The following is an 18,008-nucleotide window of genomic DNA, read 5'->3' on the forward strand; positions in this document are numbered from 1 at the left end:
CTCAGCCTTCCCCCTCCCTGCCCACAGAAAGCTGGGGGCCCAGTCGGAATTTGCAAATTGAGCAATCTAGGCTCTCTTAGATCTATTTGAAGGTATTTTGCTAGTTCAGCTCTCTTAAAAATGTGAGTTCATATGAATCTGACTCCACTGAACAGAAGTTATACCCACAACACTTTTTGAGACGGGCTTCTCTCTACTTTGGGTAGCATGTTAAGGGCTGTGGGACAATGCCCTTTTTCTTTTTAAATTGAAGTATAGTTGATTTACAATATTATCTTAGTTTCAGGTGTACAGCATAGTGATTCAATATTTTTATAGATTATACTCCATTTAAAATCATTATAAAATATTGGCTATATTCCTTGTGCTGTACAATACATTCCTGTAGATTATTTATTTTATACATAATAGTTTGTACTTCTTAATCCCCTACCTCTATCTTGTCCCTCTCCTCTTCCCTCTTCCCACTGGTAACTACTAGCTTGTTCTCTATATCTGTAAGTCTGTTTCTGTTTTGTTATATTATTCATTTGTTTTATTTTTTAGATTCCACATATAAGTGATAACATACAGTATTTGTCTTTCTTTGTTTGACTTAAGATTCACTAAGAATAATACCCTCTGGGTCCATCCATGCTGTTGTAAATGGCAAAATTTCATTCTATTTTTATGGCCGAATAATATTCCATTATTATTTATAATAATATAAATAATATTATATAAATATTATTATATAAATAATATTATTTATAATAATATAAATAATAATATTCCAAGATGCTTCCATAAAGAAGCATCTTCTTTATCCATTCGTCTGTTGGATGGACACTTAGATTGCTTCCATATCTTTACTATTGAATCAATAAATATTGCTGCTATAAACATTGAGATGCATGTATCTTTTTGAATTAGTGTTTTTGTTGGATATGTGCCCATGATTGGAATTGCTGGATCATATGGTATTTCTATTTTCAGTTTTTTTAGGAACCTCCATACTGTTTTCCATAGTGGCTGCATCAATTTACATTCCTACCAACAATGTACTATGGTTCCCTTTTCTTCACATCCTTGTTAACATTTGTTATTTGTAGTCTTTTTGATAATAACCATTCTGACAGGTGTGAGGTGGTATCTAATTGAGGTTTTGACTTGCATTTCTCTGATGATTAGCCATGTTGAGCATCTTTTCATCTGCCTGTTGGCCATCTGTATGTCTTCTTTGGAAAAATGTCTATTCAGTTCTTCTGCCCATTTTTAATTGGGTTGTTTGTTTTTTTGATGTTGATTTGTATGAGCTGTTTATATATTTTGAATATTAACCCCTTATTAGTCATATCATTTGTAAATATTTTCTCCCATTCAGTAGGTTGTCTTTTTGTTTTGTTGATGGTTTCCTTTGCTGTGCAAAAGCTTTTAAGTTTAATTAGGTCCCATTTGTTTATTTTTGCTTTTGTTTCTTTTCCCTTAGGAGACAGATCCAAAAATATATTGCTATGATTTATGTCAAAGAGTGTTCTGCCTACATACAATGCCTTTTTTCTATTTGAAAGTGTCTCTTAGGCACCAGCTTATATCTTTCTGGTGTCTTCACAAAGGATCTTACAGTTACACTCTTAATCTTTGCTGGCTTGGAAAACTCAAAATGTGAAACAGTTTCATTTTCTGACCCAGAAAATCTTTGCTTTTCGATATTTCCTCTAAAATTCTTTTTGTAAATTCTGTTAAGCTCACCTCTGTCTTTCTGTACATTATGATGTGCAGCTAAATGTCAAATGACACTCTCAACATTCTTCATGACTAGATATTCTCCTTAACTAGATACACAAGTTCATTAGGTACATTTTTTTCCATCTTCCACATTACTGCAGGTGACAGTTTTTTTTGTTGTTGTTTGTTTTTGCGGTACGCGGGCCTCTCACTGTTGTGGCCTCTCCCGTTGCGGAGCACAGGCTCCGGACACGCAGGCTCAGCGGCCATGGCTCACGGGTGCAGCCGCTCCGCAGCATGTGGGATCTTCCTGGACCAGGGCACAAATCTGTGTCCCCTGCATTGGCAGGCGGACTCAACCACTGTGCCACCAGGGAAGCCCTGCAGGTGACAGTTTTGCCAATTGTTTTGTTACTATATGACATGAGATGTCATTTTCCAACTTTCTATTACAGTTTCCTCATCACTTTTAGAGCTTCTACTTTGTTCACCCATTTCCCAGCCATTTTCTTTGCTGCTTTTCTAGCCTCTACCCACCACTCGGTCCCAAAGTTAATGCACCTGTTTTAGTTTTTTTCTTTTCTTTTCTTTTCTTTCCTTTTTTTTTTTTTTACAATAGTACGTTACTTTTAAGTACCAATTTCAGTGGTCTAAGATGGCTTTACTCATGTATGTGGGACGTTGGCTACGAAGGTTGGAATAGCTGGGATGTCTGGGCCCCCTCTCTCCACATGCTCTTTTATCCTCCTTCAGTATTCAGCCAGGGAAGTGGCAGAGCCACTACATGTTTTGTGAAATAACATTAGACTTTACACAACTTTGGAAGGGTTAGTTGGAGAGTCAGAAGATGTGAGAAACCGTCACTAAGCAACCATGCTGAAGTGCTAGCATGGATGGACAAATAGGAGTTTTCAGGGACATCTGAGAAGCTAAGCATGTTTAGTCAGTGAAGTGAGACAGTGTTGGGGGAATTGGTGGAGAGGAGGAAAGCTGGAGCCTCTGGGTTATTACGCTTTTTGTGACTTCACAGCTAAGAATATGTTGGTGGTCCTGGTGGAACTTATTAAATAAGTCAAGATGGAATCCTAAAATCATGTGCAAGTAACCCACAGAAAGGCAAAAAAATAGAAACGATGTAACAAGAAATGAAAACAGAGCTTCAAAATACATGAAGCAAAACCCGATAGACATGAGAAAAGCAATAGATAGATCCACAGTTATATGTGGGGAGTTCAACACTCCTCTCTCAGTAAGTGATAGAACAAGTAGACAGAAAATCAGTAAAGGACATAGGAGACCTGAACTAAACTGTCAACCAGCATAACCCAAGTGACATTTATACAACACTTCACCCAACAGCCCCCAAACACACATTCTTTTCAAGTGCCCATGGAATATAGGCCAAGACAGACAGACCATATTCTGGGCCATAAAACAAGTCTTGAATTTAAAAGCATTTAAATGATAAAAGTATGGTCTTCGATAATGTTATTGGTTGAATTGTGTTCTCCCAAGACATATGTTGAAGTCATACCTTAGAATGTGACAGAATTTGGAAGTAGGATCATTGCAGATGTAATTAGTTAAGATGAGGTCATCCTGGAGTTGGGTACCCTTAATCAAATATGGTTGATGTCCTTCTAAGGAGACACAGGAGACATATGAAGGGAGAATACCATGTGACAACAGAGGCAGAGACTGAAGTGCAGCAGCTGCAAACCGAGGAATGTGAAGGATTGCCAGCAACCACCAGGAGCTATGAAGAGGCAAGGAAGGATTTTCCCCTATAGGCTTTAGAGGGAGCGTGGCAATGTTGGCACCTTGATTTCAGGCTTCTAGCCTCCAGAACTGTGATATGACAAGTTTCTGTTGTTTTAAACCACACAATTTTTGGTACATTGTTATGGCAGCCCTAGGAACCTAATACAGACCATAGTGGAAATAAACTAGGAATCAGTAGCAGAAATGAAGATTTCCACTACTGGAAAGGTAGAATAGATATACTTTTCCCCATTCTTCCCACTAAGTATAGCTAAAAACCTTGTACCTTATATATAAAACAAACACAAGAAGACTCTAAATGATCTTCTCTGATAGAGAAGAAGGAAGACCTGCTAAAGACCTGAAACCTGAGGTGAGTTCCCTGGGTTTCCTTTTTGCTTCAAATGTCCCAAACTGAATACTGGAGAAACCAGCAGCCCAGAAATGCCAATGGGTACAAACAAAAAAAGTCTCAAGAAAATCCTACTTTCTTCAGCCAAGACCAGGAAAGGGGCAGCCTAGCAAGACAGAAAACTTTTTGACAATAACTAACACCCAAACACCACAGACAAATCTCTGGTTTCATCCCTACCCACAGCAGCTAAGGCTGAGTGGAGCACCTAGCATTCCCCCTTGACAGACTGTAATATATTGTCACAGCCCTCACTGCTGCGGTCATGTCAGAGAAGCTGACTCAGGAGCTGGGACTTTTACCCTCACTGGGCAGTAACAATCTTCTTTCCCTCTTCCCCCTTAACCTCCTCTTCCTCCACCTTAGTGGCAGTGGAGGCCACATAGGAGACGTGGACTTCCACCACCACTTGGCAGTAACAAGGCACTTTTCTCATTTTCTGCTAGAGTGGTGGCATGGGAGGCCTAGTGGACATTCAGGACACTCCCCACCCAACCCTGACATTAATGAGTCAGTGCTCCCTCCCTCATTCACCCCCATTCCCTTGCTAGAGCAGTGTCAGAGGAAACCTCCGGAAGCAAAAGATATAAACAGGATTCAGATCTTATAGTACTTAAAATGTCCAGGTTTAAATAGAAAATTTCTCATCATACTGAGAACCAGGAAAATCACAACTTGAATATGATGCCAACAGTGAGATGAATCAGATGTTGGAATTATCTGATAAGAATTTTAAAGCATTCATCAAAAAATGCTTCAATAAGCCATTACATATTTTCTTGAAAGAAACAATAAATAGAAAAATCACAGCAAAGAAATAGAAGCTAAAAAAAAGGACTAAATGGAAATTATAGGACTGACTGAAAAATATGATAACAGGAAAATTTAAAAACCCACTTGTTGGATGGCCTCAATAACAGAGTGAAAATGACAAAGGATAAAATCAGTGAGTTTAAAGACAGATCAATAGAATTTACCCAATCTGAACCATAGAGACAAAATAGAGTTTAAAAAAATGAACAGATCTCAAAGAACCTGTGGTACTATAACAAAAGATCTAACATTTATGCCATCAGAGGAGGAAGATAGTGTTGCTGATAGAATATTTAAAGAAATATTGGGTGGAGACATCCCAAATTTGGTGAAAGACATAAACCTATGGATTCAAGAAGTGGAGCAATCCCCCCCACAAAGATAAACCCAAAACACATCATAATTAAATTTATGAAAATTAATTACACGAAAATTCTTGAACGTAGCCAGAGATAAATGGCACATTACTTATAGGGGAACACCAATGTGCATGACAGAGTATTTATCATCTGAAACCGCGGAGGGCGGGAGGAAGTGGCACAGCATTTTTCAAGTGCTGAAAGAAATGAATTGTTAACTGTGAATTCTATGGCTAGTAAAAATATCCTTCAGGAATGAAGAAAAAGACATTTTTAGATGAAGTAAGACTAAGAATTTTATGCTAGCAAACTTATCCTTAAAGAATGGCTAAAGGAGTTCTCTAATCAGAAAAGAAATTAGAAGAAGACTTGGAACTTTAGAAAGGAAAGAAGAACATCAAAATGGGTAAAAATAGGGATAAATATAATAGACTATCCTATTTTTCATGAGTTTCTTAAATCATATTTGATGGTTAAAGTAAAAATTATAACACCATCTGATGTGGTGGTTATGTATGTAAAGGAACTATTTAAGACAGTTATATTTAAAAAGTGGGCAGTGTAAAGGGACATAAATGGAAGTAAGGTTCCTATGCTTCACTCAAATTAGGCTTTGGTAAGTTACCTATGTATATTGTAGTTCCTAGAGCAATCATTAAGAAAAGTATACAAAGTGACATATTTAAAAACATTATAAATAAATCAAAATGGACTCCTAAAAATGTTCAAGTAACCCACAAGAAGGCAATAGAAGACAGAGTAATGAGAAACAGAGGAAACAAACAGAAAACAAATAATAAAATAGCAGACTTAAACCCTAACATAGCAATGATTACCTTAAATATAAATGATCTAAACATAGTAATTAGGGAAAAAACAGTCTCCTCAATAGATGGTGTTGGGAAAACCAGACAGTTACCTACAAAACAATGAAACTGGACCACTTGCTTAAATCATTATACAAAAATGAACTCAAAATGGATTAAAGACTTAAATGTAAGACCTGAAACCATAAAATCCCTAGAAGAAAAGATAGGCAGTATAGTATGCTCTTGGACATTGGTCTTAGCAATATTTCTTTGGATATGTCTCCTCAGGCAAGGGAAACAAAACCAAAAATAAACAAGTGGACTGGATTAAAAAAACTCTTTCATAGTGAAGGAAACCATCAACAAAATGAAAAGGCAACCTACTGAATGGGAGAAGATATTTGCAAGTGATGTGTCTGATAAGGGGTCAGTATCCAAAGTATGTAAAGAACTCACACAACTCAATATTTAAAAAAACCCAAACAATCTAATGAAAAATGGGCAGAGGACCTGAATAGACACTTCCAAAGAAGACAAACAGAGAGCCAAAAGACACATGAAAAGAGGCTCAACATCGTTAATCATCAGGAAATGCAAATCAAAACCACAATGAGATATCACCTCACACCTGTCAGAGTGACTATCACCAAAAAGACAACAAAATCAAGTGTTCACAAGGGTGTGGGGGAAAGGAAACCTTCATGCACTGTTGGAGGGAATGTAAACTGGTGCAGCCACTATGGAAAACAATTTGGAGGTTCCTCAAAAAATTAAAAGTAGAACTACCAGGGGCTTCCCTGGTGGCGCAGTGGTTGAGAATCTGCCTGCCAATGCAGGGGACACGGGTTCGTGCCCTGGTCTGGGAGGATCCCACATGCCGCGGAGCAACTAGGCCCTTGAGCCACAACTACTGAGCCTGCGCGTCTGGAGCCTGTGCTCCGCAACAAGAGAGGCCACGACAGTGAGAGGCCCGCGCACCGCGATGAAGAGTGGCCCCCGCTTGCCACAACTAGAGAAAGCCCTCGCATAGAAACGAAGACTCAACACAGCCAAAAATAAAAAAATAAATAAATTAAAAAGAAGGCTGAACATTTAAAAAAAAAAAAAAAGTAAAACTACCATATGATCCAGCAATTCAAATTCTGGTGTTTATACAAAGAAAATGAAGATACTAATTTTAAAAGATATTTTAAAATAATAAAATATTTTAAAATAATCACAGGGATGTGGTAATCAATTTGCAATGTATATAATGTTGAATCACTATATTGTACACTTGAAGCTAATATAATATAGTATGTCAACTATACTTCAGTAAAAAAACTAGAAAAATAAACTAATTAAAAGACAGAGATTGGCAGAGTGGATTAAAAATATTGTCCAACTATATGCCATCTATAAGAGATGCACTTCAAATACAATGACATAAGTAGGTTGAATATACAATAATGGAAAAAAGTATTGAAGCAAATATTAATTTAAAAAAAGCAAGAGTGGGGCTTCCCTGGTGGCGCAATGGTTGAGAGTCCGCCTGCCGATGCAGGGGACACGGGTTCATGCCCCGGTCCGGGAAGATCCCACATGCCGCGGAGCAGCTGGGCCCGTGAGCCATGGCCGCTGAGCCTGCGCATCCCAAGCCTGTGCTCCACAACGGGAGAGGCCACAACAGTGAGAGGCCCGCATACTGCAAAAAAAAAAAAAAAAAAAAAGCAAGAGTGGCCATATTTATATCAGATAAATTAGACTTCACTTGCTAGATACAAAGAGGCACATTACATAATGATAAAAGGATCAAACCACCAGGAAACATAATGATTCCAAAATGTACATGTACCAAAAAACAGAGCCTCAAAATACATGAAACAAGAATGATAGAGATGAATGGAGAAAAAGACAAATCCACAGTTATAATGTGGGACTTACTAAATGCCTATCAACAGGAGATTTGATAAATAACAATTATGCTGTACTCATGCCTATACAGTAGCTTAAGTGAAAGACTTGGAACTACATATATTAGCAACATGTACTTTAAAAACATAATGTTGAGCAAAACTCAGTAAGCTGCAGAATGATATAATTTATTTGAAGTTTGAATCATGTTTATGGATAACCAGTTATGTAGTAGTAGTATAAAATCCTGCATGAAAAAGAGAAAAATTTAGGATAGTAGTCCCCTGGGGAAAAAGGGAGGTGAATGAGATCATGAAGGAATGTGAAAGAGACTTTGGTTTCATCTTTCATATGTTATTGCTTAAAACCAAGTCTGACTCTTCTTTTACCCCTTCCTTTCCTTCGCTTCCCATCTCTTCTATAAAAATTTATTCCTAAAGTAAATAGATGGGACAGAGCAAGGTAGGTGTCCATGCAGAAGAGCGGCTCTGGGTGGGGATGCTCAACTGTGGTAAGGTAGAAAACCACAGATGAAGGCAGCCTGGAGTGGAGTCAGAGCCTGAGAAGAGTGAAAAGGTTGTTTTTCTGTGGGGGTTGGTTTGGTGTAAAGAATCAGAATCCAGGAGGAGAGAGGAAGGCATCCACATTTATGAGCAATTTACAAGCAGCTCAGTGTGGAGTGTCAGAGGCCAAGCCGGTCAATGAGGGTATTTACATGGAAGGGTGATCTAGCATGGAGATTCAGAGCATGAGTAGGATGGGGGATTAGCAATGTGTGGGACAGCATGGAGTATCAGAGTCTGTATTAGTTTTCTTGGGCTGCTGTAACAAAGTACCACGAACTGGATGGCTTAAAACAATAGAAATTTATTGTCTCAGAGTCTTAGGGGCTACAAGCCTGAAATCACAGGGTTGGCGGGGCCATGCTCCCTCTGAAACCTGTAGAGGAATCCTTCCTTGACTGTTCCTAGCTTCTGATGTTTGTAGGTAATCTTTGGTGTTCCTTGACTTGCAGCAGCATAACTCCAATCTCTGCTTTCATTGTCACATGGAATTCTGGCGTGTCTCTGTCTTCACGTGCTTGTCTTCTTATAAGGACACCAGTCATAGTGGATTAGGGACCCACTCTACCCTAGTATGACCTTATTTTAACTAATTGTATCTGCAGTGATGCTATTTCAAAGTAAGGTCACATCCTGAGACACTGGGGGTGAAGACTTCAATATATACTTTTCTGGGGACGCAATTCAACCAATAATGATCTGCCCTTTGCCTTCCCCCCAAATTCACGTCCTCCCCACATGCAAAATACATTTACCCCATTCCAATAGCCCCCAAAGTCTTAACCCATTTTACCATCAACTCTTATGCCCCAAATCTCATGTAAGTATCATCTAAATTAGGTATGGGTAAGACATGGTCCATCCTGGGGCAAAATTCCTCTCCAGCTATGGATCTGTGAAACCTAGAAAACAGTTATCTGCTTTCAAGATATAATAGTGAGGCAGACATAGGACAAACATTTCCATTCCCAAAGGGAGAAACTGGAAAGAAAAAAGCTGTCACTGGTTTAAAGCAGTTTGTAACACAACAGGGCAAATTCCATTATGATTAATAGCTTTAGAATAATTCTCTGTGGCTCTGTCCACTGGCCCACCTCCTCAGCCCCACCATCTGGCAGTAGAGATGGCCTGGCCCTCTGGCTCTTGGTGGTGTCCTTGAGCCCTGGGTGGAAGTTCTGCCCCCTCAGACCTGGGCAGCTATGCTGCCCTCTGCATCAGAGGAGGTAGCCCCTCCCTCTGGAACCCAGAAGGAGGCTCTGCCCTCGGGACAGGAGGAGGTCTGTACCTCTTAGCCCTGTCCAGAGACCCCAACGCCTGGACTCAGGAGGGAGCCCTACTCTCTGGAGCCCAGAACATGGCCAGTCCCATTGGCCCTGGCTGGCAGCCTGCCTCCATCCTGGGTGGCAACTTTGCCCCCTGATCTCTGGGCAGAGATCCCACCCTCTCAGGCCTACACAGTGACCCTGTCCTCTGGAACCCTGACGGTAGCCCCACTCGGATTCTGGTGGTGGCCCCGTCCCCTAGCCCTGAGTAGCAGCTCCACATCCTCATGCCTTGATGATGGCCCTATGCACTCATGCCTGGGCAGTGGCTCTGGCCTCTAGAAGGAACTGGTGGCTCTGCCCTCTAAAACCACAAGTTTGGCCCAGGTGTCTGCATCCATGGCTCTTCCAGTTATTCTTCCTTCATTTTGTCCCTGTTTGTTCCTTCCAGTCCAGGTTGGTAGTGTTTCTGAGGTGTAAAACTCTCAAAAACTCTGTAAGCGTCCCTGCAATTCACAGAAGTCCAAGCCATTAGAAAAGAGGGCTCTCCACAGATCTTTACTGGATTACTACATCTCTATTCCTAGCTTCTGCTGAGATGGTTGATTGGATCCTGACGTCATACTTGTAAGCTCTTTATTAAAGGTTGTCCAGCCACACCTTTGTTGTTCTCTCCAGAGCAACCTTTCTCATTTTTTGCAATATAGTTAGGCTGAGAATATTTCATATCTTCAAGTTCTGGTTCCTTTTTGCTTAACAATTCATTCATTAATTTATCTCTTTCTTCTCTCTTCTTAGTATAAGCAGTAAGGAGAAACCAGGCTGTACCTTCCACACTTTGCTTGGAAATTTCCTTAGCTAACTATCTAAGTTCATTGATTACAAGTTCTACTTTCTTCCCAACAGTAGAAGATAATTCAGCCAAGTACTTTGCCACGTTGTAATAAGGGTCACCTTTCTTCTAGTGTCCAACAACTTTTTTTCTCATTTCTATTTGGACCTCACCAAAAGTACCTTCCAGTGTCTACCCATTACCCAATTCCAAATTTTAAGGTACAGTTCCACATTTTAAGGTATTGGTTACAGCAGTACAGTACCCCACTTCCCAATACCCAAATTGGTATTAGTGTTCTAGAAATGCCTTAACAGAGTTCTGAAAACCATGTGGCTGGAGACAATAAACAGAAGTTTATTGTCTCAGTTCTGGAGGCAGGAAGTCTGAAATCAAGGTATCAGTAGGGCCATGCTCCCTCTGAATCTGCAGGGGAAACCTTCTCTGTCTTTTCCTGCCTTCTGATGATTTGCCAGCAATCTTTATGATATTCCTTGGCTTTCAACTGCATAACTCCAATCTCTGCCTTCATCATCACGTGACATCCTCCCTGTACGTGTCTCTATTTATATGGACATCTTCTTATAAGGGCATCAGTTATGTTGGATTAGGAGCCCATCCTACTCCAATATGGCTTCATCTTAACTAATTATATCTGTGGTGTTCTGAGGTACTATGGGCTAGGACTTCAATTAATGTTTTTTTTGGCGGGGTGGCAGGAACAACTCAAGCTTTTACAGAGCCTAAACAAGGTGAGGAGGGTCTTCTTGTGTGTGGGTGGCCTGGCATGGAGAGTCAGAGCTGGAACAAGGTGAGGAGAGTGTCCACACATGTGAGTTGCATGGTGTGGGGTGTCAGATCCCTAGCAGTGTGAGGAGGGCATCTATGCAGGGGAAAGCTTGATGAGGGGGCCTGAGCCCAAGCAGGACGAAGAGAGCATCTGTGAGGTGTGTCGGGCTTCTGAGAGTGAGCAACCTTGTCTTGTTCCTGATCTTAGAGGAAATGGTTTCAGTTTTTCACCATTGAGAACAATGTTGGCTGTGGGTTGGTCATATATGGCTTTTATTATGTTGAGGTAAGTTCCCTCTATGCCTACTTTCTGGTGGGTTTTTATCATAAATGGGTGTTGAATTTTGTCAAAAGCTTTTTCTGCATCTATTGAGATGATCATATGGTTTTTCTTTTTCAGGTTGTTAATATGGTGTATCACATTGATTGATTTGCATATATTGAAGAATCCTTGCATTCCCGGGATAAACCCCACTTGATCATGGTGTATGATCCTTTTAATGTGCTGTTGGATTCTGTTTGCTAGTATTTTGTTGAGGATTTTTGCATCTATGTTCATCAGTGATAGTGGCCTGTAGTTTTCTTTCTTTGTGACATCTTTGTCTGGTTTTGGTATCAGAGTGATGGTGGCCTCATAGAATGAGTTTGGGAGTGTTCCTCCCTCTGCTATATTTTGGAAGAGTTTGAGAAGGATAGGTGTTAGCACTTCTCTAAATGTTTGATAGAACTCGCCTGTGAAGCCAGTCTGGTCCTGGGCTTTTGTTTGTTGGAAGATTTTTAATCACAGTTTCAATTTCAGTGCTTGTGATTGGTCTGTTCATATTTTCTGTTTCTTCCTGGTTCAGTCTCGGAAGGTTGTGCATTTCTAAGAATGTGTCCAGTTCTTCCAGGTTGTCCATTTTATTGGCATAGAGTTGCTTGTAGTAATCTCTCATGATCCTTTGTATTTCTGCAGTGTCAGTTGTTACTTTGCCTTTTTCATTTCTAATTCTGTTGATTTGAGTCTCCCCCCCCTTTTTTCCTTAATGAGTCTGGCTAATGGTTTATCAATTTTGTTTATCTTCTCAAAGAACCAGATTTTAGTTTTATTGATCTTTGCTATTTTTTTCTTCATTTCTTTTTCATTTATTTCTGATCTTTCTGATTTCTTTCCTTCTGCTAACTTTGGTTTATTTTGTTCTTCTTTCTCTAATTGCTTTAGGTGTAAGGTTAGGTTGTTTATTTGAGATGTTTCTTGTTTCTTGAGGTAGGACTGTAGTGCTATAAACTTCCCTCTTAGAACTGATTTTGCTGCATCCCATAGGTTTTGGGCCATTGTATTTTCATTGTCATTTGTTTCTAGGTATTTTTTGATTTCCTCTTTTATTTCTTCACTGATCTCTTCGTTATTTAGTAGCATATTGTTTAGCCTCCACGTGTTAGTATTTTTTACAGTTTTTTTTCCTGTAATTGATATCTAGTCTCATAGCATTGTGGTTGGAAGATACTTGATACAATTTCAAATTTCTTAAATTTACCAAGGGTTGATTTGTGACCCAAGATATGATCTATCCTGGAGAATGTTCCATGAGCACTTGAGAAGAAAGTGTATTCTGTTGTTTTTGGATAGAATGTCCTATAAATATCAATTAAGTCCATCTTGTTTAATGTGTCATTTAAAGCTTGTGTTTCCTTATTTATTTTCATTTTGGATGATCTGCACATTGGTGAAAGTGGGGTGTTAACGTCCCCTACTGTGATTGTGTTATTGTTGCTTTCCCGTTTTATGGCTGTTAGCATTAGCCTTATGTATTGAGGTGCTCCTATGTTGGGTGCATAAATATTTACAGTTGTTATATCTTCTTCTTGGATTGATCCCTTGATCATTATGTAGTGTCCTTCTTTGTCTCTTGTAACATTCTTTATTTTAAAGTCTAATTTATCTGATATGAGAATTGCTACTCCAGCTTTCTTTTGATTTCCATTTGCATGGAATGTCTTTTTCCATCCCCTCACTTTCAGTCTGTATGTGTCCCTAGGTCTGAAGTGGGTCTCTTGTAGACAGCATTTATATGGGTCTTGTTTTTGTATCCATTCAGCCAGTCTATGTCTTTTGGTTGGAGCATTTAATCCTTTCACGTTTAAGGTAATTATTAATATGTATGTTCCTCTTACCATTTTCTTAATTGTTTTGGGTTTGTTATTGTAGGTCTTTTCCTTCTCTTGTGTTTCCTGCCTAGAAAAGTTCCTTTAGCATTTGTTGTAAAGCTGGTTTGGTGGTGCTGAATTCTCTTAGCTTTTGCTTGTCTGTAAAGGTTTTAATTTCTCCGTCGAATCTGAATGAGATCCTTGCTGGGTAATCTTGGTTGTAGGTTTTTCCCTTTCATCACTTTAAATATGTCCTGCCACTCCCTTTTTGCTTGCACAGTTTCTGCTGAAGGATCAGCTGTTAACCTTATGGGGATTCCCTTGTATGTTATTTGTTGCTTTTCCCTTGCTGCTTTTAATAGTTTTTCTTTGTATTTAATTTTTGATAGTTTGATTAATATGTGTCTTGGTGTGTTTCTCCTTGGATTTATCCTGTATGGGACTCTCTGTGCTTCCTGGACTTGATTAACTATTTCCTTTCCCATATTAGGGAAGTTTTCAACTATAATTTCTTCAAATATTTTCTCAGTCCCTTTCTTTTTCTCTTCTTCTTCTGGGACCCCTATAATTTGAATGTTCGTGGATTTAATGTTGTCCCAGAGGTCTCTGAGACTGTCCTCAATTCTTTTCATTCTTTTTTCTTTATTCTGCTCTGCAGTAGTAATTTCCACTATTTTATCTTCCATGTCACTTATCCGTTCTTCTGCCTCAGTTATTCTGCTGTTGATTCCTTCTAGATAAGTTTTAATTTCATCTATTGTGTTGTTCATCATTGTTTGTTTGCTCTTTAGTTCTTCTAGGTCCTTGTTAAATGTTCCTTATATTTTCTCCATTCTATTTCCAAGATTTTAGATCATCTTTACTCTCATTACTGTGAATTCTTTTTCAGGGAGACTGCCTATTTCCTGTTCATTTGTTTGGTCTGGTGGGTTTTTACCTTGCTCCTTCATCTGCTGTGTGTTTCTCTGTCTTTTCATTTTGCTAAACTTACTGTGTTTGGGATCTCCTTTTTGCAGGCTGCAGGTTTGTAGTTCCCGTTGTTTTTGGTGTCTGTCCCCAGTGGCTAAGTTTGGTTCAGTGGGTTGTGTAGGCTTCCTGGTGGAGGGGACTCTTGCCTGTGTTCACATGGATGAAGTTGGATCTTGTCTTTCTGGTGGGAAGGACTGCGCCCAGTGGTGTGTTTTGGGGTGTCTGTGACCTTATTATGATTTTAGGCAGCCTCTCCTGATAATGGGTGGGGTTGTGCTCCTGTCTTGCTAGTTGTTTAGCATCAGGTGTCCAGCACTGTAGCTTGCTCATCGTTGAGTGGAGCTGGGTCTTAGCGTTGAGACGGAGATCTCTGGGAGAGCTCTCCCTGATTGATATTACGTTGGGCCAGGAGGTCTCCGGTGGTCTAATATCCTGAGCTCGGCTCTGCCACCTCAGAGGCTCAGGCCTGACACCCGGCTGGAGCACCAAGACCCTGTCAGCCACACGGCCAAGTAAGTGGGGGAGTTTCTTGCCTTTTGGGAAGTCTGAGGTTTTCTGCCAGCGTTCAGTACGTGTTCTGTAGGAGTTGTTCCACATGTAGATGTATTTTTGATGTATTTGTGGGGAGGAAGGTGATCTCCACGTCTTAACTCCTCTGCCATCTTGAAGGTCCCTCAGGCGGGTGATTTTTTAAGGTTAACATCAGATAGATCAATTTCCTTTTTTTTCACCTTTAGAGGAAAATTTGAAAATCCTCCAGTTAGTGTTTAGGACTTAGGTCCCTGTTCACTTGCAAGTCATTGCTGTAGGCACTAGAAGGTGCACTCCTATCAAAGACCATACAAAGTTCTGAAAATAAAATACTGTAACATTTTTTGAAATCTAAAAAAAATAATAATAAAAAATCAAATAAACCTTCAACCATTTTTTAAAACACCAACATGGTATCCTGGTATCCTTTTCATTTATCTTATGTCTGTTTACTTTACTTTCAGAATTGTAAGATGTGGAATCTACTGTTGTCTACATCATGGCTGTCAAAATTCTGGCTTTTCTATTTAAGACTAATTCTACCTCTTTGCCCTAGGTAGTAGCATGAACCCTACTGAGGCTCTGTTGGTTGTCACTACAATTTTCTCACACTTCCACAGAGATGAAATTGTCACAACTCCCTTGTCATTTGTCCTGTCATGCTCCCTTTGGAGTTATGAGACCAGTTTTTATTTTTATAGATTAAAAATATTCTTTTGTGTGTTTGATGGTTTTTGAGAAAAAGGCAAAGGTTTTTTCCTTTGAAAACCAAATCAATCCTGATATTGGGGTGTGTGGGAGGGGGGCAGGAGCTGGGTTTATTTGAGGAGGTGTTTGGGGGTGGCAGTACTTGCTAGGGGAACTTTTCCCATGAAGCAAGCCCATTGCAGACTCAAGACTGAGTCAGTTCACTGTTGCTATGATGCATACATCACTGAGACACAGAGAGTGTTAGCAGTGAGAGAGACCTAAACAAACAACATCATTTCCTGTCTGTATTTAGTGAAATCCTAGGGCTGCACAAATGTTTGATGTGAATTTTGTTAAGAAGTTTTAAGCCCAAACTTGTACTAAAGGAAACTTTGTCCACTCAAATGTCAAGCTAGCTTCTTCTGGGTTCTACCTCAACATAATTACTCTTGGTATCTCAGTACTCAAACGTCTTTTATTATTTATTTATTTATTTTAACATCTTTATTGGAGTATAATTGCTTTACAGTGGTGTGCTAGTTTCTGCTGTATAACAAAGTGAATCAGCTATACATATACATATATCCCCATATCTCCTCCCTCTTGCGTCTCCCTCCCACCCTCCCTATCCCACCCCTCTAGGTGGTTACAAAGCACCAAGCTGATCTCCCTGTGCTATGTGGCGGCTTCCCACTAGCTATCTATTTTACATTTGGTAGTGTATATATGTCCATGCCACGCTCTCACTTCTTCCCAGCTTACCCTTCCCCTCCCTGTGTCCCCAAGTCCATTCTCTACATCTCCATCTTTATTCTTGTCCTGCCCCTAGTTTCTTCAGAACCATTTTTTTTTAGATTCCATATATATGTGTTAGCATATGGTATTTGTTTTCCTCTTTCTGACTTACTTCACTCTGTATGACAGTCTCTAGGTCCATCCACCTCACTACAAATAACTCAGTTTTGTTTCTTTTTATGGCTAATATTCCATTGTATATATGTGCCACATCTTCTTTATCCATTCATCTGTCGATGGACACTTAGGTTGCTTCCATGTCCTGGCTATCGTAAATAGAGCTGCAGTGAACATTGTGGTACATGACTCTTTTTGAATTATGGTTTTCTCAGGGTATATGCCCAGTAGTGGGATTGCTGGGTCATATGGTAGTTCCATTTTTACTTTTTTAAGGAACCTCCATACTGTTCTCTGTAGTGGTTGTATCAATTTACATTGCCACCAGCAGTGCAAGAGGGTTCCCTTTTCTCCACACCCTCTCCAGCATTTATTGTTTGTAGATTTTTTGATGATGGCCATTCTGACTGGTGTGAAGTGATACCTCATTGTAGTTTTGATTTGCATTTATCTAATGATTAGTGATGTTGAGCATCCTTTCATATGTCAAGCTTCTTTTAAATTTCATTGGTTAATAATAATAATATCTGATACTGAATGCTTACTATGTAGCAAGCACCTTGCATGCATCATCTGGTTTAATAGTATGATTAACACTGTTTTTGTCCTACTTTACAGATAAGAGAACAGAGGCCTGGGGTCAAGGGGAGAGTGATTTTTAAAAATAAGATTGGTCGTTTTTCTTTTTACACCTTTAAGTGATTTGGTCACTTAACTTAGGTCTGTTGGACACTAAGTCTTACTTACTTAACCATTAAACTATATAGCCTTCCCAGATAGGTAGTTTGTAACACTGTGTTTTTTTCCCCCAATACCAGCCTGTCTGCATCTGTTTATATAAAGTTGTATAAATGATAAGCCAAAAGGCGTATATGGGCCACACTCAGCTTAAAGCTAGGAGAGCCTTTGAGAACTTGCACTGGGTGTGTGCTCTTGATGCAACAGAGAACACTGAATGAAAAGACCTGATGGAAACCTGTGCAGAAGTTTGAGGGGCAGCAAAGTAGGCCCATGTGGCTGAAGTGAGTGAATGAGGGGGAGAGTAAGAGAAGGGACCAAATTAATAAAAGAGGACCAGATTTTATAGGAAATTATAGACCTTTTACTTATAGGCTTTTACTCTGAATGAAAAGTGCAGCCATTGCGGAGTTTTGAACAGATGAGAGACATGATCTGACTTAAAGGTTTAGTAGGATTGTTCCAGCTACTGGGTTGAAAGTAGACAGTGGGCAGTCAAAGGTAGAAACAGGGAAACCAGTTAAGAGACATATTAGTTTCCTAGAGCTATTAAAAAGTGCCACAAACTGGGTGGCTTAAAACAATACAAATTTATTGTTTCACAGATCTGGAAGCTAGAAGTCTGAAATCAAGGTGTCAACAGGGCCATATTCCTTCTGATACTCTGGTTAAAACCTTTTCTTGCCTCTTCCTAGCTTCTGGTGGTGGCTGTTGAACCTTGGATTTCCTTGCCTGGCAGCTGCAGCACTTCCATCTGGGCCTCTCTCATCATATGGCTTTCTCCCTGTATGTCTCTACCCTCACATGGCCACCTTCTCTCTGTGTCTCTCTCCTTTACTTA

This window comes from Leucopleurus acutus, assembly GCF_964270905.1.
Source record: "Leucopleurus acutus genome assembly, chromosome: X".
Taxonomy (NCBI): domain Eukaryota; kingdom Metazoa; phylum Chordata; class Mammalia; order Artiodactyla; family Delphinidae; genus Leucopleurus; species Leucopleurus acutus.